Consider the following 26,154-nt stretch of genomic DNA (forward strand, 5'->3'; position numbering starts at 1 on the left):
AGTAATGTTTCCTAAGGCCCACTTGACTTCATATTTCAGGAGGTCTGGCTCTAGGTGAGTGACCACACCATCTTGGTTACAAGGGTCATTAAGAGCTTCTTAGATAGTTCTTCTGTGTATTCTTGCCACCTTTTCTTAATGTCTTCTGCTTTTGTTCTGTCCTTGGTGTTTTTGTCCTTTACCATGCTTATCTTTGCATGAAATACTTCCTTGGTATCTCCAATTTTCGTAGAGAGATCTTGAGTCTTTTCCATTCTACTGTTTTCCTCTAATTCTTTGCATTGTTCACTCAAGAAGGCTTTCTTATCTCTCCTTCTATTCTCTGGAACTCTGTATTCAGTTGAGTATATCTTTCCCCTTCTCCTTTGCCTTTCGCTTCTCTTCTCAGCTATTTGTAAGGCCTCCTCAGACAACCACTTTGCCTTCTTGCATTTTTTTTTCCCTTGGGGATGGTTTTGGTCACCATGTCCTGTACAATGTTACGAACCTCTATCCATAGTTCTTCAGACACTCTGTCTACCAGATATAGTCCCTTGAATCTATTCGTCAACTCCCCTGTGTAATCATAAGGGATTTGAAACAGTTCATACCTGAATGGCCTAGTGGTTTCCCCTACTTTCTTCAATTTGAGCATGAATTTTGCAATAAGGAGTTCATGATCTGAGCAGCAGTCAACTCCCAGTCTTGTTTTTGCTGACTGTATGGAGCTTCTCCATCTTCAGCTACAAAGAACAGAATCAATCTGATTTTGGTACTGACTATCTGGTGATGCCCATGTGTAGAGTCATCTCTTGTATTGTTGGAAGAGGGTGTTTGCTATGACCAGTGCATTCTCTGGGTAGAATTCAGTTAGCCTTTGCCCTGCTTCATTTTGTATTCCAAGGTCAAACTTGCCTGTTTACTCTGGTATCTCTTGACTTCCTACTTTTGCATTCCAGTCCCCTATGATGAAAAGGACATCTCTTTTTGGTGTTAGTTCTAGGCGGTCTTGTAGGTCATCAGAGAACTGTTCAACTTCATCTTCTTCAGCATTAGTGGTTGGCACACAGACTTGGTTCAGTATGATGTTGAAAGATTTGCCTTAGAAATGAACTGAAACCATTCTGTTATTTTTGAGACTGCACCCAAGTACTGTATTTTGGACTCTTTTGTTGACTATGAAGGCTACTCTATTCCTTTTAAGGGATTCTTGCCCTTAAAGTAGATATAACAGTAGTAGCATAACTGTTAGTAGATATAACAGTCATCTGAATTAAATTCACCCACTCCTGTCCATTTTAGTTCACTAAAATGATGAATTCACTAAATTCATTTAGTTCACCAAAATGGTGATTCCTAAAAATGTCAATGTTCACACTTGCCATCTCCTGTTTGACCACGTCCAATTTACCTTGATTCATGAACCTAACAGTCCAGGTTCTTAAGCAATATTTTTCTTTACAGCATCAAACTTTACTTTCACCACCTGACACAATCACAACTGATCGTTGTTTCTGCTTTGGCTCAACCTCTTCATTCTTTCTGTAGCTATTTCTCTGCTCTTCCCCAGTAGTATATTGGATACCTACTCACCTGAGGGCTTATTTTTCAGCGTCATATCTTTTTGCCTTTTCATACTGTTTATGGGGTTCTCAAGGCAAGAATACTGAAGTGGTTTGCCATTCCCTTCAGTGGACCATGTTTTGTCAGGCCTTAAGTAGCAGGGACATGCCCTTCAGCCACTCCACTTAGCTAAATGACATGCATGGCGCCCTGGCTGTTCCAGTGCTAGTCCTTGTTGAGCATGTAAATGTTCACTGACTGTTGAGTATCGGTCAATGTGCAGCCCGGGGTTGAGGCAAAGGCCTTACTGGAGTGGCTGGGAATGGGTTCGGGAGAGGTTGCAGCTGATGCTGGAGAACGCCCAGGAACAGAGGGCTCCCTGGTCTCTGCTGTGGCTGACCGCCCTGGGGCTGATCTGCCACCCAGGAGCAGTATTAGTCTTTAAGTCTTTTGATCTAATTAATATAGATATGTCCTGAGTTATCAACATTAAATTTATTACATAGGTGGCTCAGACGGTAAACAATCTGCCTGCAATGTAGGAGACACAGGTTTGATCCCTGGATCAGGAAGACCCTTTGAGAAGGGAGTGGCTACCAGCTCCAGTATTCTTGCCTGGAGAATTCAAGGGACAGAGGAACCTGGTGGGCAGTATGTGGGGCTGCAAAGAGTCAGACATGATGTAAATGACTAACGTATACACTATAATACTTTCACTGTGCCTAGGTTTAATATATGCTAAATAAGATCTTATTATGTTTGTTACACATCTGTCACCAAGGAAAGTAACTTGTGAAGAAAGTAACAATGTGAAGAAACTTTTAAGGAAAGAAAATGTAAATGAGATAACAGCTTCTAGATAAATTCTATTAAGAGTAATTATGTTTTAGTCTCTAGTTTTTGGTAAACTGAATGGCTAAGGTTGTGCAATATTAACTGACAGAAGTTTATTGAATAGCTAGGTCATTCCCAAATAAAATAACATACTGAAACATTATTTACTGATCACTGGCTTCCTCATACAGGGAAATTAAAGGTATCTTGGATTCTTAATGAATATGTTTGGTGCCATCCTAAGATGGCACTGTAAGAAGGCAAATCCTTCTAGAATTATCATTAGTATTTATGTTCACAATCTATAGAATGCTAATATAAAGGTCACTTCATGGATACTTAAGGAAAAGAGGATGTGTGTTTTCAGTAAAGAAGGCATGAGGAATGGAATGACATTTTATTAACGGAAAAGGAAGTAGGTCTGACTTAATGGGTGACTGTTTATTGACAGGAAAATTAAGTGATGGCTAGAGAAAGTTTTGTGGAAAATGGACCACAAGAAAGGAATCTTGTGCATGGTACAAGTTTCCTAAGTGATCTGCTCTGTATTTGCCTTCAAAATCTTTTACTGCTACTTTTGCTAAGTGAATAACTATGGATTCAGAGTGACTTAAGATCCTATCTGACTGAGTGTTCTAAACGCTTTTGATATTCTTTGACAAAACTTTCTAAATCAAATTCTAATGAAGTCTTTTAAACCTCTAGCTAACTTTAAGATGCTTCAAAAGGCCCCTGAAACATTCCAAAGAGAGATATAAACTAGATTCATTTGATACGTTAAATTACAAGAGAAGTTCATGACATTGTACAGGAGGCAGTGACCAAGTCCATCCCCAGGAAAAAGAAATGCAAAAAGGCAAAATGGTTGACTGAGGAGGTCTTACAAATAGAGGAGAAAAGAAGAGAGGTTAAAGGCAAAGGAGAAAAGGAAAGGTATACCCATCTGAATGCAGAGTTCCAAAGAATAGCAAGAGAGAGAAGAAAGCCTTCCTCAGAGATCAGTGCAAAGAAATAGAGGAAAACAATAGAATAGGAAAGACTAGAGATCTCTTCAAGAAAATTAGAGATACCAAGGCAACATTTCATGCAAAGATGGGCACAATAAAGGACAGAAACAGTAGGGACCTAACAGAAGCAGAAGATATTAAGAAGAGGTGGTGAGAATACACAGAAGAACTATATAAAAAAAGATCTTCCTGACCGAGATAACCACTATGGTGTGATCACTCACCTAGAGCCAGACATCCTGGAGTGTGAAGTCAAGTGGGCCTTAAGAAGCATCACTGTGAACAAAGCTAGTGGAGGCAATGGAATTCCAGTCGAGCTATTTCAAATCCTAAAAGATGATGCTGTGAAAGTGCTGCACTCAATATGCCAGCAAATTTGGAAAACTCAGCAGTAGCCACAGGACTCATAAAGGTCAGTTTTCATTCCAATCCCAAAGAAAGGCAATCCCAAAGAATGTTCAAACTATTGCACAATTGCATTCATTTCACACGCTAGCAAAGTAATGCTCAAAATTCTCCACACTAGGCTTCGACAGTACATGAACCGAGAACTTCCAGATGTTCAAGCTGGATTTAGAAAAGGCAGAGGAACCAGAGATCAAACTGCCAATATCTGTTGGATCATAGAAAAAGCAAGAGAGTTTCAGAAAAACATCTACTTCTGCTTTATTTACAACGCCAAAGCCTTTTACTGTGTGAATCACAATAAACTGTGGAAAATTCTGAAAGAGATGGGAATACCAGACCACCTTACCTGCCTCCTGAGAAATCTGTATGCAGGTCAAGAAGCAACAGTTAGAAACGGACATGGAACAACAGACTCATTCGAAACAGGGAAAGGAGTACGTCAAGGCTATATTTTGTCACTCTGCTTATTTAATTTATATGCAAAGTACATCATGCAAAATGCTGGGCTGGATGAAGCACAAGTTGGAATCAAGATTGCTGGGAGAAACGTCAATAACCTGAGATATGCAGATGACACCATCCTCATGGCAGAAAGCAAAGAGGAACTAAAGAGCCTCTTGATGAAGGTGAAAGAGGAGAGTGAAAAAGCTGCTTATAACTCAACATTCAAAAACTAACATCATGGCATCCAGTCCCATCACTTCAATACAGATGGGAAACAATGCAAACAGTGACACACTTTGTCTTATTGGGCTCCAAAATCACTGCAGATGGTGACTGAAGTCATGAAATTAAAAGATGCTTGCTCCCTGGAAGAAAAGCCATGACCAACCCCTAGATCATGTGTTAAAAAGCAGAGACATTACTTTGTCAACAAGGTGCATGTAGTCAAAGCTATAGTTTTTGCAGTAGTCATATATGGATGTGAGAGTTGGACCATAAGGAAAGCTAAAGCTCAGCACTGAAGAATTGATGCTTTTGAACTGTGGTGTTGGAAAAGACTCTTGAGAATCCCTTGGACTGCAAGGAGATCCAACCAGTCCATCCTAAAGGAATCAGTCCTGAAAATTCATTGGAAGTACTGATGCTAAATCTGAAACTCCAATACTTTGGCCACCTGATGTGAAGAACTGACTCATTGGAAAAAACCCTGATGCTGGGAAAGATTGAGGGCAGGAGAAGGGGATGACAGAGGATGAAATGGTTGGATGGCATCACCGACTTGATGGACATGAGTTTAAGCAAGTTCTGGGAATTGGTGATGGACAGGGAAGCCCTGAGTGCTGCAGTCCATGGGGTTGCAAAGAGTTGGACATGACTGAGCGACTGAACTGAACATTAGAAAACTAGATTGGGTGCCTTATGAACAATGACTATATATTATTACCCTTACAGAAAGCGACTGGTATGGGACTGACTGTATCAGATGACCAGAGATTCACTGGGTTGTACCTAATGGGACTCAGTAGATTTGTGGTACTAATGTATGGCCTTGGCTTCCAGTGAGACACACAGGAAAGTGTACCCTCAGATTTTCATGGACTCAAGGTCATATATATAACAATTTAGGGATGATTCTAGCCAATCTACCATTGGTATGAGCCCGATGGGTCAAGAGCTCTATATTCTACCAATATGACCATGTAGCAGCCATTTTGCACCTTCAATAGGGTTGAATAATGTAATTGGTCATATTGAAGCCTTAAATTTTACTCAACAAGCTTTAAATAATAGTAACAAGGCTATCAGCCTACTGAATTCTGAGGTCTCTATGATGACCAAAGCAGTACTATAAAACAGCATCGCCCTTGTCATCCTTATAGCATCTCAGGGAGATACTGGTGCCATAATTCAAACTGAATGCTATGTTTTTATACCTGATGAATCCTCTACTATAACATGTTTAATGAACCATATAAAAAATAAGATTTCTGCCTTAAGTGACCCACTCCCTAGTCTTGATGACCTCTTCAAAAACTGGTTTAGCGTGAGAAGCTCTTAAGTATTTAGTTATAACTCTACTGTTACTCGATGTATTATTTGTATTTTGCCTTGTCTACAAGATTATTGTTTCCTGTATTACAAAATGGGTAAGTGAACCTCCAAAAATGATGATGTCAAGGCAACTTGAAGCAGTAGATCACATATATATTTCAGTGTGTGACCAATGATTATAATATACTTCTAAATATGGGAAGAAACAAGAGGAAATCTTTCCTGGATTACAACAGATTAAGACAGGTTGGTCCAGAAGCCCCTTTGATTACTGATGATAAGACCTAATCCAGTAATAGCACACTGAGTGGCCTGTGAAATCTTTGCCAGAGCTAGGAATGAGCCTTCCTAGCACCGTTGTATGAAATGGTCATGAAATGCCTCCCAAGTACGGTCTAACTTATGATCATGAGAAGGTCCTGTCAACTACAAATTGGCACTTGCCATGGGTGCTTGCCATCTACCTCTACAAGGATTAAATCATGTGCTGCTGCAGTGGCTGAGCTTTGACAACCCCTGAAGGAGTTCAGAGTGGAGAGCAGAAATGAGGCACTCTGTGCTCAGGGAAAAACTGGCAGGATAAGTCGTCAGATAGTTAAGAAATTCTCAGCAGCTGATTTTATAAGCGCAATTCTTATATCTTCTTGTATCTAGAAAATCATTAAAATCCTTTCTGGTGACATCTATTTCTCATGACTAGAAGAAACCTTCTGGAAAAATATGTGCTTGTGCTTGACTGCATGCTGTTTCCTTTAAGCAGTATCACATATATAGTGTCCTTTCCCCCTACCTGTGTGGAACAGCTTCTCAGCTATACAAGGTGGTATCTCCCAGGCTGAAGTTCTCATCTTAGCTCAAATAAAACTTAGCTTGCAACTCTCATGGTGTGCATTTTTTAAAGTCAAGAGTATGGAAACACAAAAGACTCCAAATAGCTAAAGAAATCTTGAGGAAGGAAAATATAGCTAGAGGAATCAGGCTGTCTTACTTTAGATTATACTATTTTGACAGAAAGCTACAGTAATCAACACAGTATGGTACTGGCACAGAATCAGAAGTACAGACCAACTGAACAGGAAAGAAAGTCCAGAAATAAGCCCACAGAACTATGGTAACCTAATTTATGACATAGGAGCAAGAACATACAGTGGAGAAAACACCATCTCTTCAATAAGTGCTGCTGGGAAAACTGAAGAGCTACATGTAAGACAGTGAAATTAGAACATTCTGTATCTCTAACACCATATACAAAAGTAAAGTCAAAATGGATTAAAGACCTAAATGTAAGGCTGATACTACAAAATTCTCAGAGGAAAACATGGGGAGAACACTGTGACATAAATTGTAGTAAGCTCTTTTTTTTTGATTCACCTCCTGGAGTAATGAAAATAAAAAAAGTAAATGGGACCTAATTAAACTTAAAAGCTTTTGCACAGCAAAGGAAACCATATTTAAAATGAAAGACAATGCTTAAAGTGGGAGAAAATATTTGGAAACAAAATGACCAACACGGATTAATCACTAAAATATACAAATAACTCATGTACCTCTATATCAAAAAACCAAACAACCCAATCAAAAAATGGGCTGAAGATCTAAATATACATTTCTCCAAAGAATACAGATGGCCAAGAACCACATGAAAAAACGCTCAATATCACAAATTATTAGAGAAATGCAAATAAGAACTACAATAAGGTATCACTTCACAGCAGTCAGAATGGCCAAACAATCTACAAACAATAAATGCTGGATAGAAAAGGAAACTCTCCTACATTGTTGGTGGGAATGTAAGTTGGTATAACCACTATGGAAAACAGTCTGGAGGGTCCTTAAAAAACTAAAAACTGAGCTACTATATGATCTAATGATCCCACTCCTGTGCATATATCCAGAGAAAACCATAAGCCAAAAAGATAAATGCATCCCAGTGTTCACTGCAGCATTTTACAATAGCCAGGAAACAGAAGAAACATAAATGTACATCAATGGATAAAGATGACATGGTGTGTATATATATATATATACACACACACAATGTATTATTACTCAGCCATAAAAATCAATGAAACAATGCCATTTGCATCAACCTGGATCGACCTAGAGACTGTCATATTGAATGAAGTAGGTCAGACAGAGAAAGACAAACACGATATCACTTATATGTGAAATCTAAAAAAACACAGTACAAATGAAACTATTCACAAAAGAATAAGAGTCACAGATGTGGAAAACAAAGTTACAGTTACCAAGGGAAAGGGGGTGGGGCAGGAGGGATAGACTGGTAGATGGGGTCTGAGACACACACACCACTACATGTAAAACAGGAAACAGGAACCTACTGTATAGCACAGGGAAATGTTTCTCTCAGTCTCTCAACTGTGTCCGACTCTTTGCGACCCTATGGACAGTAGCCTGCCTCTCTCTGTCCATGAGATTTCCCAAGCAAGGATACTGGAGTGGGTAGCCATTTCTTTCTCCATAGGGAGCTCTTCTCAGTACTTTTTAATGGCCTATATGATAACAGAATCTAAAGAAAGGAGTATATATAGGTATATGGATAACTGATTCACTTTGCTATATAGCAGAAACTAGCGACACTATAAATCAACTATAAATCCAATATTAAAAAAAAAAAATCTTCGAAGAAACAAGTCCAGGATCAGATGGCTTCACAGGTGAATCCTATCATTTAGAGAAGAGTTAACACCTATCCTCAAACTGTTCCCCCCAAATGCAGAGTAAGCAATAACCCCAAGCTCATTCTACATAGCTATCATCACCTTGATACCAAAACCAGGCAAAGATATCACACAAAAAAAGGAAATTACAAGCCAATATCACTGATGAACATAGAAGAAAAAAATCTTAACCAAATATTAGCAAACCAAATTCAAGAATACATTAAAAGGATCAAAGACCATGATTACATGGGATTTTTAATTCCAGAGATGCAGATTGTCCAATATGCACAAACCAGTCAGTGTAACACACAGCATTGAAAAAAGTGAATTAAAACCCTATCATCTCAATAGATGCAGAAAAAAGCTTTTGACAAAATAAAAAAATTTATGATAAAAACTCTCCAGAAAGTGAGCATAGAGGGAAGCTATGTCAACATAATAAAGGCTATATATAACATGCCACAGCTAACATCATTCTCTGTGGTGAAAACCTGAAAGCATTTCCTCTAAGATCAGAAATGAGACAAAGATGTCCACTCTTACCACTTTAATTCAACATAATTTTGAAAGTCCTAGATATGGTAATCAGAGAAAAACAACAAATGATAGGAATCCAGATAGGAAAAGGAGACATAAAATTGTCACAGTTTGCAGATGACATGATACTATATATATAAAATCCTAAAGATGCTACCAGAAAACTTCTAAAGATCATCAATGAATTCAGTTAAGTTGCAAGATACAAAATTAACACACACATTGCTTGCATCTGTGCACTAACAATGAAAGATCAGAAAGAGAAATTAAAGAAACAATACCATTTACCATCACATCAAAACTAAACCTACATAAGGAGGCAAAAGACTTGTACTCCAAAAACTGAGACACCAATGAAAGCCAACAAAGATGACACAAACAGATGGAAAGATATACTTCTTGGATTGGAAGAATCAGTATTGTCAAATTACTATACTACCGAGGGCAATCTATAGATTCAGTGTAACCCCTTACAAACTACCAATGGCATTTTTCATAGAACTAGAACAAAAAGTGTTTATAAATTTGTTTGGGGACACAAAAGACTTGGAAAAGCCGAAGCAATCTTGAGAAGAGAAAAATAAAATGAAATGGAGGCACCAGACTCCCAGACATCAAACTATACTACAAAGTTACAGGATTCAAAACAGTATGGTACCATCACAAAAACAAAGTACAGATCAACTGAACATGATACAAGCCCCAGAAGTAAACTCGTGCACCTATGGTCAATTAGTCTATTTCAAAGGAGGCAAGACTATATAATGGAGGAAAGAGTCTCTTCAGTAAGTCATGCAGCGAAAACTGGGGCACTATATGTGAAAGAATTATATTAGAACATTCTCCAACACCATACACAAAAATAAACTCAAAATGGATTAAAGACCTAAATGTAAGACAGATACCATAAAACTCTTAGAGGAAAACATAAGCAGAATGCTCTCTGACATAAATCACAGCAATTATCTTTTTGAATCCACCTCCTGAGTAATGAAAATATAAACAAAAATAAAAGAAAATGGGACCTAATTAAACTGAAAAGTTTTTGCACCACAAAGGAAGACTACACAAAATAAAAAAACAGCCTACAGAACGGGAGAAAATGTTTGGAAATGAAGTGATTGACAAGGGATTCATCTCCAAGATAAACAAATGGCTCATGCAACATAATGTTAAAAAACAAAAACAAAAACAAAAAATGGGCAGAAGACCTAAATAGACATTTTTCCAAAGAAGGTATATAGATGGCCAAAAAGTGCATGAAAACATGCTCAACATCACTAATTAGTATGAGAAATGCAAATCAGAACTATAATAAGGTATCACCTCACACCAGTCAGCATAGTGATCATCAAGAACTCCATACACAATAAATGTGAAAGACTGGAGAAAAGGGTATCCGACTATGCTGTTGTGGGAATGTAAATTGGCAGGACCACTAGAGAGAACAGTATGGAGGTTTCTTAAAAAATATAGAACTATCATGTGATTCAGCAACCCCACTAATGGGCATGTATCTGGACAAAAACATCATTTGAAATGTACCTGCATGCACTCCAATATTCACTGCAGTGCTGTTTACAATAGCCAAGTCATCGAAGCAAACTAAAATGTCCACTGACAGAGGAATGGATAAAGATGGGGTACATATATACAATGGAATATTACTCAGCCATAAAAGAAAAAAATGAAACAATGCCAAAAAACACAGATGAACCCATGGATAATCATGCCAAGTGAATTAAGTCAAATAGAGAAAGACAAATACGATGTCATTTATATGTAGAATTTTTTTGAAAAAAAAAAAAAAAAACAATGATACAAATAATCTTATTGGCAAAACAGAAACAGACCCACAGACCCACAAGAGACTTCTAACTGCCAAGGAAGGAGTAAATGTGAAGTGAAGGAATAACTTCGAGGAGTTTGAGATTAATGTGTACACAGTGCTGTAAATAAAACAGATAATCGGCAGGGCTCTACCTTAGAGCACACACACTCCTCAGTGTTCCGTAACCGCCTATATGGGAAAGGAACCAAAGGAAGCATGGATATACATCTATGTTTAATGGGCTCAGCTGTACACCTGAAATGAACACAACACTGTAAACCAACTATACTAGAATGGAAAAACAGAAACTTTTTTAAAAAAGAAGGCTGACCACTATCACCTCTTCTATTAAACATACTATTGGAAGTCATAGCCACAGCAATCAGAAAAAGAGAAGGTATACAAATTGGAAGGGAAGAGGTTACTTCTATTATATGTAGTTGATATGATTCTACACATCAATTCCCCTGCGTATGAAAGAATTTGAGTTCTGTTCTGACAGCACATTTGTAAGTCCAATTTTTCGTAAGTCAACAAAATCAGCGTAGGTACTCAACTAATACAATCAGCTGTATAGTACTGTACTGTAAGGTTTATAATTCTTGTCATATAAATAATACATAAAAAATGAACACAAAAATAAAACATTTTTCATCTTACAGTATACTACCAATGAAAAGGATAGTAGTATACAGCTCAACAGCTGACATACAGGGGCTGACATCCAGTGAACAGGCAAGATTGGAGGAGTGAGAGGAGGTGAGAGTTGGTAGAGCTGAAGGATTGTCAGCAATAAGAGACAGATGGCCAAGTTGCAATTTCACTCATCCCTGACATTGATGTAAAGCTCATTTGCATCTTTGAACATACGAAACTTGAAGGTTCATATGTAGGGGACTTACTGTATACTGAAAGCCCTAGAGATGTCACTCAAAAACTACCAGAGCTGATAAATGAACTCAGAAAGGTAGCAGGATACAAGATTAACAGAATTTGGCTGCATTTCTTTAAACTAACAATAAAATATCATAAAGGGAATGTAAAAAAAACTTTTCAAAATTGCACCCCCAAAATAAAGTACTTAGGAATATAGGTAACCAAGGAGGTGAAAGCTTAAGACATTAATAAAGGAAAGTGAAGATGATTTAAAGAAATGGAAAGATATTCTATGCATTTCAATTGGAAGTATTCATATTGGTAAAATGCCCACACTACACAAAGCAATCTATAGATTCAATGTCATCCTTGTTAAAGTAGATATGACATTTTTCACAGAACTAGAATAAGCCTAAAATTTAATTAGGATTCATGAAAGACCCAGAATTGCCAACACAAGCCTTAGGAAAAAAGAACAAAGCAGGGGGCATAACCCTCCCAAACTTCAGATAATATTACAAAGTTTCAGTGATCAAAACAGCATGATATAAAAACAGATCAATGCAACAGAACAGAGCACCCAGGAAGAAACCCACACACTGACAATCAATCTTCAGTAAAGGAGAGAAGAATATACAATGGGGGGAGAAAGTCTCTTCAGCAACTAATACTGGAAAGGTTGGACAACAACACATAAACTAACAAAGTTAGACACACCCTTTCACCATACACAAAAATAAATGCAAAATGGCTTAAAGATTTAAATATAAGAAATGACAGCATAAAACTAGAAGAGATCACAGGGAAAACATTCTCTGACATAAATCATGCCACTTTTTCTTGGGTCAGTCTCCTGAGGCAATAGAAATAACAAAAATAAACAAATGGGACCTAATGAAACAAATATTTACACAGCAAAGGAAAACATAAACGAAAAGACAAACTACAGAATGGAAGAAAATATTTAAAAATTATGTGACTGACAGGGGCTTAATTTCCAAAATATAAGAACAGTTCATACAACTCAATGACAGAAAAACAAAAATCCAGTTGAAAAATGGACAGAAGACCTAAACAGACATTTCTCCAAATAAGAAATACAAAATGGCCAAAAGGCACATGCAAAGATGCTCAACATTGCTATCTATTAGAGAGATGTAAATCAAATTTACAATCGTCACCATTAAAAACTCTCCAAATTTTAATAACAAATGCTGGATGAGATGTGAAGAAAAGGGAACCTTTCTAAACTCTGGCTGGGAATATAAATTGGTACAGCCATTATGGAAAACAGGATGGAGGTTCCTCAGAAAACTAAAAACAGAATTACCATATGGTCCAACAATCCCATATACCCAGACAAAATTCTAACCCCAAAATAAACATGCACCCCTGTGTCACATAGCAAAGTCATGGCATCAATCTAAACAGTCATCCACAGATGAATGGATGAAAATGTGGTAAATATACACAATAGACTACTACTCAGCCATAAACAAGAATGAAATAATGCCATCTGCAACAACATGGATGCAACTAGAGATTATCATACTATGTGAAGCAAGTAAGAGAAAGAAAAATAACACATAGCATCACTTATATCTGGATTCCAAAATATAGAAATGAATCTATCTGTGAAACAGAATCACAGATACAGAACAGACTAGTGGCTGTGAGAGAGACAGGGAAGGGATGGAGTGGGAGGTTGAAGGTAGCAGATGTAGGCTTTAATACTGGGAATGGATAAGCAGCAAGGTTCTACTGTGTGGCACAGAGAACTATGTTCAATATCCTATGATGAATCAGAATGTAAAAGAATATTTAAAAAAAAAATTACATATAGTTCAGTCACTTTGCTGTACAGTAGAAATTAACAGAATATTATGAATCAAATATACTTCAATTAAATAAAGAAATATTCTTTCTCTTGAAAAACTGAAAAAAAAAAAAACTTATTAGAACTGATAAATGAATTCAGTAAGGTAGTGGGATACAACACCAATGTATAGAAATTGGTTATTTCTTTAAAATAAAAATGGAATGTCAGCAAGAGAAAGCAAATGTACTATCTCATTTAAAATAACATAAAAAAAAAACAAAAACAAAACCCTAGAAATAAACCTAACTAAGGATGTGAGAGATTTAAACTCTGAGAATTATAAAACTTATAAAGGAAATTGAAGATAACCAGGGAAATGGGAAGATAACCCATGCTCTTGGATTGGAAGAATTAATACAGTTCAAAAGGCTACACTACCAAAAGCAATCTAAGATTTAACATGATCCCTATCAAATCACCCATGATATTCTTCTCAGAACTAGAATAACCCTCACATTTATATGGAACCACAGAAGACTGAGAATTGCCAAAGCAATCCTGAGGAAAAAGAACGAAGTTGAAGGCATACCTCTTCCAAACTTTAGACAACAGTACAAAGCTACAGTAATCAAAACAGCATAGTAGTGGCACAAAATCAGAATTACTGATCAGTGTAACAGAATAGCGAGTTCAGAAATGGCAGATTAATCTTTGACAAAAGTGGAAAGAATATACAATGTAGAAAAGACAGTGTCTTTAGCAAGTAGTGTTGGGAAAGCTGGAAAGCATGTACATTAGTGAAGTTAGAACATACCCGCACACCATACATGAAAATAAACATAAGATTTTTATGAAAATAAGAAAAAAAATAAGAGGAGTTTCATAAAACTCCTCAGAAATAACACAGGGAAAACATTCTCTGACATAAATCTTAGCAATATTTTCTTAAGTAAGCCTCCCAAAGCTAAAGAAATAAAAGCAAAATTAATTGGTTCAAGAAGGACATGTGTTCATCTTCTGCCAGAGCAGCAAAATTGCACCTAGCTGTAGAACAACCATTGATAAGAAGCCAATGGAACCCTCCAAACAAGATACCTCACATCCAAGGAAAAAAGAGAAGCCACAATGGAACAGCAAGAGGGGCACAATTATAATAAAATCAAATCCTATACATGCTAGATGGGGGACCACAAGCTGGAGAACAATAATATCAAAGAAGTTCTAGGTGTGAAGGTTCTAGGCCCCACATCAGGCTTCCTAGCCTGGTGATCTGGCCAAGGGACTGGGAATCTCCAGGGAATCTGACTTTGAAGGCCAGTGAGATTTGATTATAGAAATTCCACAGGATTTGGGGATATAGACTCTTGGAGGGTACAAACAAAATCTTGTCCACACTTGGACACAGGGAAAAGGAGCAATGACCCAACAGGAGGCTGAGACAGACCTAACTATGAGTGTTTGAGGGTCTCCTCCAAAGGCAGGGGTCAGCAGTGGTGCAGTATGGGGACGGGGCACTGGCAACAGCAGTCCTAGGAGATTTGTGAGTTCTCCAGGAGGTCGCCAAGAGCCCCACAACAGAGTCTGTAGGCTCCAGGACTGGGTCACCTCATGCCAAACAACTAACAGGAAGGGAGCACAGCCCCACCCATCAGCAGATAACTGGATTAAAGTTTTATTGAGCACAGCCCTGCCCACCAGAGCAAGACCCAGTTTTCCACACAGCCAGTCTCTCCCATCAAAAAGCTTACATGAGCCACTTATCCTCTTCCACCAAAGGGAAAACAGAAGAAATAAGAACAACAATCCCAGCAGGCTCCAGAGCTAATACCACAACCACAGAAAGCTAAACAAAATGAAAAGAAATAGAATTATGTCCCAGATGAAGGAACAAGATAAATCCCTAGAAAAACAACTAAATGAAGAGATAAGCAACTACATAGAAGAATTCAGAATAATAATAGGAAAGATAATCCAGGATCTCAGAAAAAAGAATGGAAAAGATAGAAGAAATGTTTGGCAAAGACCCAGAAGAACTAAAGAACAAACAGAGATGAACAATACACTAGAAGGAAAGAATAACTGAGGCAGAAGAATGGATAAATGATCTGGAGGACAGAATGGTGGAAATCAATGCCACAAAACAGAATATAGAAAAAATTATGAAAAAAAAATTAAGACAACCTAAGAGACCTGTGGAACAACATTAAATGCCATCCATATTCACATTATAAGGGTCCCAGAAATAAAAGAAGAAGAGAGAAAGGAAAAAAAGAGCGAGAAAAAGAGAAAGGACCTGAGAAAATATTTGAAGAAATAATAGCTGAAAACTTCCCCACCATGAGAAAGGAAATAGTCAACCCAGTCCAGGAAGCACAGAGTCCCTGGCAGGATAAACCCAAGGAAGAGCACACCAAGACACACAGTAATCAAACTAATAAAAATTAAAGACAAAGATAAAATATTAACAGCAACAAGGGAAAAAAGACAAATAACATCTACAGGAAAACCCATAAGGTATCAGCTGATTTCTCAACAGTAATTCTACAGGCCAGAAAAGAATGGCAAGTGATGAAAGGGAAGAACCCATAACCAAGAATACTCTACCCAGAAATCCTCTCCTTCAGATTTGATGAAGAAATCAAAGACTTTCCAGACAAGCCAAAGTTAAGAGAATTTGGCACCAAACCAGTTTTACAACAAATGCTAAAGGAACTTCTTTAGGCAGGAAACACAGAGGGGAAAAAAAAGAAAGCTACAAAAAATAAACACAACTAAGAAAATGGTAATAGCAGCATCAGTTCAGTTCAGTTCGGTTCAGTTCAGTTGCTCAGTCGTGTCTGACTCTTTGTGACCCTATGAATTGCAGCACGCCAGGCCTCCCTGTCCATCACCAACTTCCGGAGTTTACTCAAACTCATGTCCATCGAGTTGATGATGCCATCCAGCCATCTCATCCTCTGCCGTCCCCTTCTCCTCCTGCCCCCCCTCCTCAGGGTAGAAGCATACATATCAATAATTATCTTAAATGTAAATAGATTAAATGCACCAACCAAGAGACATAGACTGGCTGGGTGGATATAAAAACAAGAACCATATATATGTTGTCTGTAAGAGACCCACCTCAGACCTACAGATGCTTACTGACAAAGTAGGGGGATGGGAGAAGGTATTTTAAACATTTGGAAATCATGATAAAGCTGGAGTAGCAATACTCCTATCAGACAAAATAGACTTTAAAACAAAGACTGTTATAAGAGACAAGGAAAGACAATAGATAATGACCAAGTGTTCAATCTAAGATGATGTAACAATTATAGATACATACGCACCCAACATAGGAACACCTCAGTATGTAAGACAAATACTAATAAAGGGAGAAACTGACAGTAACACAATAATAGTGGGGAACTTTTATACCCCACTTTCATTAACGGACAGACCAACCAGACAGACAGTCAATAAGGAAATGCAGGCCTTAAATGATACTTTAGACAAAATGGCCTTAATTGATGTTTATAGAGCATCCCATCCAAAAGCAGACTACATATTTTTCTCAAGTACACACTGTACATTCTCCAGGATTGACCACATGCTGGGTCACAAGGTAAGCCCTGATAAATTTGAAATCAAAACCATATCAAGCATCTTTTCTCACAATGGCATGAGATTAGAAATAAACTACAAGAATAAAAACTCTGAGAAACACAAACATGTGGCGCCTAAATATGACACTAAACAATCACTGAAGAAATAAAAGAATACCTAGAGACAAAGGAAAATGAAAGCACAATGGTCCAAAATTTATGGGATGCAGCAAAAACAGTTCTAAAAGGGAAGTTTATAACAATAAACTTAATAAAACATTATATAAAATATTATATAAAACAAAATATAAAATAAATAAAATATAACAACTTGAGGAAGTCTTACCTGAAGAAACAAGAAAAATCTCCAATAAAAAACCTAACCTTACACCTAAAACAACTAGAAAAAGAATAGCAAACCAAACCTAAAGTTAGTAGAAGGAAGGAAACCAAAGAGATCAGAGCAGAAATAAAGGAAATGGTGACAAAACAATCACAAAGATGAAACTAAAAGTTGGTTTTTTGAATACATAAAATTGATAAATCTTTGGCCAGACTCATCAAGAAAAAAGGGAGAGGACTCATATCAGTAAAATTAGAATGAAAAAGAAGTTACAACTGACCGCAGAAATACCAAGGGTCATAAGAGACTACAATGAACAACTGCAGGCCAGTAAAACAGACAACCTGGAAGAAATGGACAAATTCTCAGAAAGGTACAGTCTTCCTAGACAGAAACCAAGAAGAAAGAGAAAATATCAACAGACTCATCACAAGCACTGAAATTGAAATTATGATTAAAAACCTGCCAACAAACAAACGTCCAGGACCTGATAGATTCACAGGCAAATTTTATCAAACATTTAGAGAAGAGTTAACACCTATCCTTCTCAAACTGTTCTAAAAAGATGCAGAGGGAGGAAAACTTCCCAGCTCATTTTATGAGGTCACCATCTCCCTGATACCAAAACCAGACAAAGATAACACATAAAAAGGAAAATTACAGGCCAATATCACTGATGAACATATATGTAAAAATTCAACAAAATACTAGCTATTCATATCCAACAATAAAAAGATCATATACCATGATCAAGTGGGATTCATCCCAGGGATGCAAGGATTTTTCAACATCTGCAAATCAATCCATGTTATATACCATATCAATAAATTGGAGAATAAAAACCATACCATTTCAACAGATGCAAAAAAAGCTTTTGAAAAAACGCTGCACCCATTTATGATCAAAACTCTCCAGAAAGTGGGCGTAGTGGGTACACAGCTCAACATAATAAAGCCTGATGTATGACAAACATACAGCTATCATATGTAATGGTGAAAAGCTGAAAGTATTTCCTCTAAGATCAGGAACAAGACAAGAATGTCCACTCTCACCACTTTTATTCAACATAGTTTTGGAAGTCCTAGCTACAGGTATCAGAGAAGAAAAAGGAAAGGGAATCCAAATTAGGATAGAAAAAGTTAAACTGTCACTGTTTGCAGTTGACATGATACTATACATGAAAATCCTAAAGCTACCAGAAAACTATTAGAACTCAACGAATTTGGTAAAGTTGCAGGTTAAAAAATTAATACACAGAAATCTGTTGCATTTCTATACACTAACCATGAAAGATCAGAAAAAGAAATTCAAGAAGCAATTCCATTTACCATTGCATCATAAAGAATAAAAAACCTAGGAATAAACCTATCCAAGACAAAACTATAAAATGCTGATGAAAGAAACTGAAGACATAAACATGAAAAGTTTCTGTATTGGAAGAATCAGTACTGTCAAAATGACTATACTACCCAAGGCAATCCACAGATTCAATGTAATCCTTATCAAATTACCAACGGCATTTTTCACAGAACTAGAACAAAGAAACCTCCAAATTTGTATGGAGACACAAAAATCCTGAATAGCCAAAGCAATCTTGAAAAAAGGAGCTGGAAGAATCAGGTTCCCTGACTTCAGACTAAACTACAAAGTGACAGTCATCAAAACAGTATGGTACTGGCCCCAAAACTGAAATATAGATAAATGAAACAGGACAGAAAATTGAGAAATAAGCATATACACCTATAGTCAATTAATCTATAACAAAGGGAGGCAAGGCTACACAAAGTTGGAAAGACAGCCTCTTCAATGAATGGTGCTGGGAAAACTGAACAGCTACGTGTGAAAAAAAGAAATTAGATCATTCTTTAACTCCATACACAAAAAAAGCTCAAAATGGATTAAAGACCTAAATGTGAGACTGAGCACTATAAAACTCTTAGAGGAAAACAGATTTGGATCTTTTTTCTATCCATCACCCAGAATAATGGAAATAAAAGCAAAAATAAACAAATGGGAGCTACTTGAACGCAAAAGCTTTTGCACAGCAAAGGAAACAATAAACAAAATGAAAAGACAAACCACAGATTGGGAGGAAAGTTTGCAAATGATGTGACTGATAAGGGATTAGTCTCCAAAATTTACAAACAGCTTAGTAAAATCAAAACAAACAATCTATTCCTTTTTGTTTAGAGGCCTTGAACAGACATTTCTCCAAAGAGGACATATAGATGGCCAATAGGCACATGAAAAGATGTTCAACACTGCTGGTTATTAGAGAAATGCAAGTCAAAACTATAATAAGGTATCACCTCACACTGGTCAGAACGGCTATTAAGCATCAAGAAATTACAAAGCACAAATGCTGGAGAGAACATGGAGAAGGGAACTCTCCTGCACTTTTGGTGGGAATGTATATTGGTACAGCCGCTGTGGAGACCAGTATGCTGCTGCTGCTGCTAGGTCACTTCAGCAGTGTCCAACTCTGTGCGATCCCACAGACGGCAGCCCACCAGGCTCCTCTGTCCCTGGGATTCTCCAAGCAAGAATACTGGAGTGGCTTGCCATTTCTTTCTCCAATGCATGCATGCATGCTAAGTCGCTTCAGTTGTGTTTAACTCTGTGTGACCCCATGGACAGCAGCTCACCAGGCTCCTCTGTCCATTGGATTCTCTAGGCAAGAATACTGGAGTGGGTTGCCATTTCCTTCTCCAGGAGATCAGTGTGGAGGTTCCTTAAAAATAGAGCTACCATATGACCCTGTAATCCTACTCCTGGGCATATATCCAGAGAAAAACATGGTCCCAAAAGATACATGCACTCCTATGTTCACTGCAGCAATGTTTCTAATAGCCAAGACATGGAAGCAACCTAAATGTCTACCAACAGAGGAATGGCTGAAGAAGATGTGGTACATATATATAATGGAATATTACTCAGCCATTAGAAAGAATGAAATAAGATGCTTTGCAGCAACATTCATGGACCTAGAGTGTATCATGAGTTGAGTCAGACAGAGGATAAATATCATATGACATCCTTATATGTGGACTCTACAAAGAAATGATAGAAATGAAGTTACTTACAAAACAGAAAGAGACTCACAGAAAACAAACTTATGGTTGCTGGGGGGAAGGGTTAGTTAGGGACTCTGGAAGGTCAGGTACATACTGCTATATCTGCTATATTTAAAATGGATAACCAACAAAGACCTATTGTATAGCACATGGAATTCTGCTCAAGGTTATGTGGCAGTCTCAATGGGAGGGAGTTTTGGGGAGAATGGATATATGTATATTTATTCACTGTTCACCTGAAACCACCACATTGTTAATTGGCTATACCCTAATTGAAATGGTTTTTGGTGTTGAAAAGAAATAAAAATAAAAAAGCAAAATTAAACAGGTGGGATTTAATCAAATTTGTAAAGGAATCCATAAACAAAATGGATTTGGATAAACAAAAACAGCAAAGGAATCCATAAACAAAATGAAAGAGAACATATTGACTGGGAGAAAAGATTTGCAAATGGTGAGACTGACAAGGGCTTGATTTCCAAAATATAAGAACATCTCATACAACTCAATAACAAAAAAACAAACCAATCAAAAAATGGGTGGAGGATATGAGTCATTTCTCCAAAGACAGACAAATGGTCAACAGGCAACATCACTAACTCTTAGAGAAATGCAAATCAAAATTACAGTGAGGTATATCACCTCATACTGGTCAGAATGGCCATTAGCAGTAAGTCGACAAACAATAAATGTTGGACAGTGTGTGGAGAAAAGGGAACCCTTCTACACAGCTAGTGGGAATGTAAACTGGTGCAGCCACTACTATGGGAGAAAACATGGAGGTTCCTTAAAAAACTAAAAACAGAAAAACCAAATGATCCAATAATCCTACTCCTGATTATGTATCCAATTAACAATAATCATACCTTGGATAAACCTCACTGGCTACAACAGTGCCACTGCTCAAAGCTTGGTACATATCCAGAAAGACATAAACTCTAATTTAAAAAGATACATATCCAATAAAGTTCACAGCACTACTATTCACAAAAACCAAGGCACAGAAAAAATCCTTGTTCTCAGAAACAAACCACTGACTTAAGAAGCTGTGGTATATATTTACAACGGAATATTATTCAGACATGAGAGGAATGAAATATTGCCATGTGAAGCAACATAGATGAATCTAAAGAATACTTAGTTGAGTGAGTCAGACAAAGACTAATACAAGATACTAACTGTAAGTGGAATCTAAAAAATAGACATGAATCTATCTATATATATAGATATATAACAGAAACAGATTCATGTAACAAAGTTACTAAAAGGAAACATTGTTGGGAGTGATAAACTAGGAGTAAGGGATTAACAGATACAAAACACTATACATAAAATAGATAAGCAACAAGAATTTACTATTTAGCAGAAGAACTCTGCTCAATATTCTGAAATATTCTTTGTTCAATATTCTGATTCAATTAAAACCTGAAACTAACAATATTTTAAATCAACATATTTTTTAAAAAAAGTTAAAAAAATTCTATCATGCTCTGCACTGCCACTTCATACAAATGTAATTTAAAGAGAGCCAAAGAATTCTAAGCAAAACAAAAACAGTTCTAAGAGGGACGTTTATAGCAATACAATCTTACCCCTGGAAATAAGAAAAATCTCAAATTCACTCCTATATGACAAAAAAGAGTTTAAAATAAAGTCTATTACAAAAGACAAAGAAGGATGGTACATAAAGGGATCAATCTAAGAAGGCATATCATAAATATATATGTCCTGAACATAGGACCACCTCAATATATAAGGCAAATATTAATAGCCATAAAAGAAGACATCAACAGTAATACAATAGTGGAGGACTTTAATAGCCCACTTTCATCAGTGGAAAGATCATCCAGACAGAAAATCAACAGGGAAACACAGGCCTTAAATGACATATTATTCCTGATTGACTTAACTGATACTTATAGAGCATTCCATTCAAAAGCAGCAAATATATATGCTTCTCAAGGGCACATGCAGTGCTCTCCAGGATTGATATTTTGGACCAAAAAGACTCAGTAAATTTACGAAACTTGAAACCATGTCAAGCATCTTTTCCAACTACAATGCTGTGAGGTCAGAAATCAAGTACAGGAAAAACTATAAAAAACAAACACATGCAGGCTAAACAGTATGCTATTAAATAACTAATGGATCACTGAAGAAATCAAAGAAGCAATCAAAAAATGCCTAGAGACAAATAAAAACAAAAATGATGATCCAAAACCTATGGGATGCAGCAAAAGCAGTTCTAAGAGGGAAGTTTAATAGCAATCCAATCTTACTTCCAGAAACAAGAAAAAAATCTCAAATTCATAACCTAGCCTTATACTTAAAGCAACTAGAGAAAGAAGAAAAAATAAAACCTAAAGAGAGGACAAAAAAAGAAATCACAAAGATTAGAGCAGAAATAAATGAAATAGAGATGAAGAAAATAGCAAAGATCAATGAAACTAAAGCTTGGTTCTTTGAAAAGTTAACTAAATTGATAAATCTTTAGCCAGACTTATCAGGAAAAAAGGGGAAAGGGCTTGAATTAATAATAATAGAAATAAAAAAGCACAAGTTACAACAGACACCATAAAAATACAAAGGATCATAAAGGACTACGACAAGCAACTATATACCAATAAAACAGACATTTTAGAAGAAATGGAAAAATACTTAGAAAGGTATAATTTTCCAAAACTGAGCAGGAAGAAACACAAAATATAAACAGATTGTTAACAAGTATTGAAACTGTGATTAAAAACCTCCCAACAAACAAAAGTCCAGGACCTGAAGGCTTCACAGGCTAATTCTATCAAACATTTAGAGAAGAGTTAACACCCACCCTTTTGAAATTATTCCCCAAAACTGCAGAGGAAGGAACACTCCCAAACTCATTCTATGAGCCCATCATCACCCTGATACCAAAATCAGACAGGTATCACAAAAAAAGAAAATTACAGGTCAACATCACTGAATACAGACGCAAAAATCCTCAACATAATACCAGCAATCTGAATTTTATAATATATTAAAAGGGTCATACATCATGATCCAGTGGTATTTATTTCAAGGATATAAGGATTTGTCAATACCTACAAATCAATCAGTGTGATATATCACATTAACAAATTGAAGAATAAAAATATATGATCATCTCAATAGATGCAGAAAAAAGCTTTTGAAAAAAACTTAAACACCCATTTATGGAAAAAAAAAAACCAAAACTCTAGCGAGTAGGCACAGAGGGAGCCTACCTCAGTATATAGGAAATATATGACAAACCCATAGCTAACATCATACTCAACAGTAAAAAGCTGAAAGTATTTCCTCTAAGATCAGGAACAAGTCAAGGATGTGCATTCTCATCACTATAATTCAACATCGTTTATGAAGTCCTACTACAGCAATCAGAGAAGAAAAGAAATTAACAGGGATCTCAACTGGAAATAAGAAGTAAAATTATCACTGACTGCAGATGACATGATACACAGAAAATTCTAAAAATGCTACTGGAAAACTACTAGAGCTCACCAATGAATTCAGTATTAAAGTTTCAGGATACAAAGTGAATACACTGAAATCTGTTGCCTTTCTATACACTAACAATGAAAGACTGGAAAGAGAAATTAAGTAAACAATCCAATTTAACATCAGTATTTAAAAACAGTATGGGACTGACACACGAATAGAAATATAGATCAATGGAACAGGACAGAATGTCCAGAGATAAACCCACACACTTATGTTCACCTAATTATGACAAGGGCTTCCCACATGGTGCAGTGGTAAAGAATACAGCTGTCAATGCAGGAGATTTAAGAGACATGGGTTTGATCCCTGGGTCAAGAATATGGCCTGGAATAGCAAATGGCAACCCACTCCAGCAATCTTGCCTTGAAAATTACATGGACAGAGGAGTCTGGCGGGCTACATTCCATGAGGTTGCAAAGACTTGGACATGACTAAGCACACATACACACACTCTATGATAAAGGAGGCAAGAATATACAATGGAGAAAAAGACAGTGGTTCCCAGAAAACTGGACAGCTACATATAGAAGAATGAAATTAGAATACTCCCTGACACCACACAGAAAAATAAGCTCAAAATGGATTAAAGACCTAAATATAAGGCCAGATACTATAAAACTCTTAGAGGAAAACACAGGCAGAACACTCTGACACAAATCACAGCAAGATCTTTTCTAACCCACCTCATAATGAAAACGAAAAGAAAATAAACAAATGGAACCTAATGAAACTTAAAAGCTTTTGCAGAGCAAAGGAAAAACCATAAACAAAATGAAAAGACAACCTACAGAATGGGAGAAAATATTTGAAAATGATGAGACCAACAAGGGCTTAATTTCCAAAATATAACTTGAACAACTCAGTAACACAAAACCAACAACTCAATTGAAAAAGGGACATAACACCTAAATAGATATTTCTCCAGAGAATAAATACAGACCTCCAATAAGCACATGAAAAGATGCTCAACACTGCTAGTTACTAGAGAAGTGCAGATTAAAACTACAACGAGGTACCACTTCACATAGATATTTCTCCAGAGAATAAATACAGACCTCCAATAAGCACATGAAAAGATGCTCAACACTGCTAGTTACTAGAGAAGTGCAGATTAAAACTACAACGAGGTACCACTTCACACCAATCAAAATAGCCACTGCTAAAAACTATATAAATAACAAATGCAGGAGGAGATGTGGAGAAAGGGGGACCTTTCTACTCTATTGCTGGGAATATAAGTTGGTAGAGCCACTATGGAAAACAGAATGGAAGTTCCTCAAAAAACTAAGAATAGAATTACCATGTGATGCAGCAAAATGCAAATTCAAAAAGATACTTGCATGTTTATGTTCACAGCAGCACTACTTACAATAGCCCAGTCATGGAAACAACCTAAATGACCTTCCACACATGAATGAATAAAGATGTGGTAGTTCCAGTTTAAGATGGCAGAATAGAAGGATGGGTGCTTATCTTCTCCTGTGAGAACACCAAAATCGCAACTAGCTATTGAACAACCATTGAAAGGAGGATACTGGAACCCATCAAAAAAAGATATCCCACATCCAAAGACAAAGAAGAAGCTGCAGAGAGATAGTAGGAGGGGCGCAATCACAATAAAATAAAATCCCATGACCACCCAGTGGGTGATCCACAATATCAAAGAAGTTCTCCCACTGTTGTGCAGGTTCTGAACCCCACATCAGGGTTCCCAGCCTGGGGATCTGGAAAAGGGACTGGGAATCCCCAGGTAATTTGACCTTGAAGGCCAGTGGGATTTGATTACAGGACTTCCACAGGACTGGGGGAAACAAGGACTCCAGTCTTGGAGGGCACAAACAAAACCTTGCCTATACCAGGACCAAGAAGAAAGGAGCAGTGACTCCACAGGATACTGACCAAAACCCCTGCTAGTGTTGGAGGGTCTCCTGTGGAGGTGTGGGTTGGCAGGGGCTCATCACTGGGACTGGAGCACTGGCAGTAGTAGTCATGGAAGGTCCCCCTTAGTATAAGCCCTCCTGGGGGTCACCATTAACCCTACTACAGAGCCCTTCTCAGAGCACTGCCTTGTTGTGGCAAAGGGCCTTGTGTAACTCAATGAAGC

General features: G+C 37.1%; 1 protein-coding gene and 1 non-coding gene across 3 annotated transcripts in view; both read right to left on the reverse strand.

Annotated features, from left to right (window-relative positions):
* Nucleotides 1-26,154, reverse strand: part of NUDT6 (nudix hydrolase 6) — a 69,398-nt gene that overhangs the window by 24,710 nt on the left and 18,534 nt on the right. The gene's annotated exons all lie outside the window — the stretch shown is intronic.
* On the reverse strand, nt 21,308-21,445 carry LOC133058012 (U4 spliceosomal RNA). The gene has a single exon (XR_009693139.1). It is a non-coding gene; the product is annotated as a U4 spliceosomal RNA (small nuclear RNA).

The sequence above is a fragment of the Dama dama genome, chromosome 5, assembly GCF_033118175.1.
Source record: "Dama dama isolate Ldn47 chromosome 5, ASM3311817v1, whole genome shotgun sequence".
NCBI classification, from domain to species: Eukaryota; Metazoa; Chordata; class Mammalia; order Artiodactyla; family Cervidae; genus Dama; species Dama dama.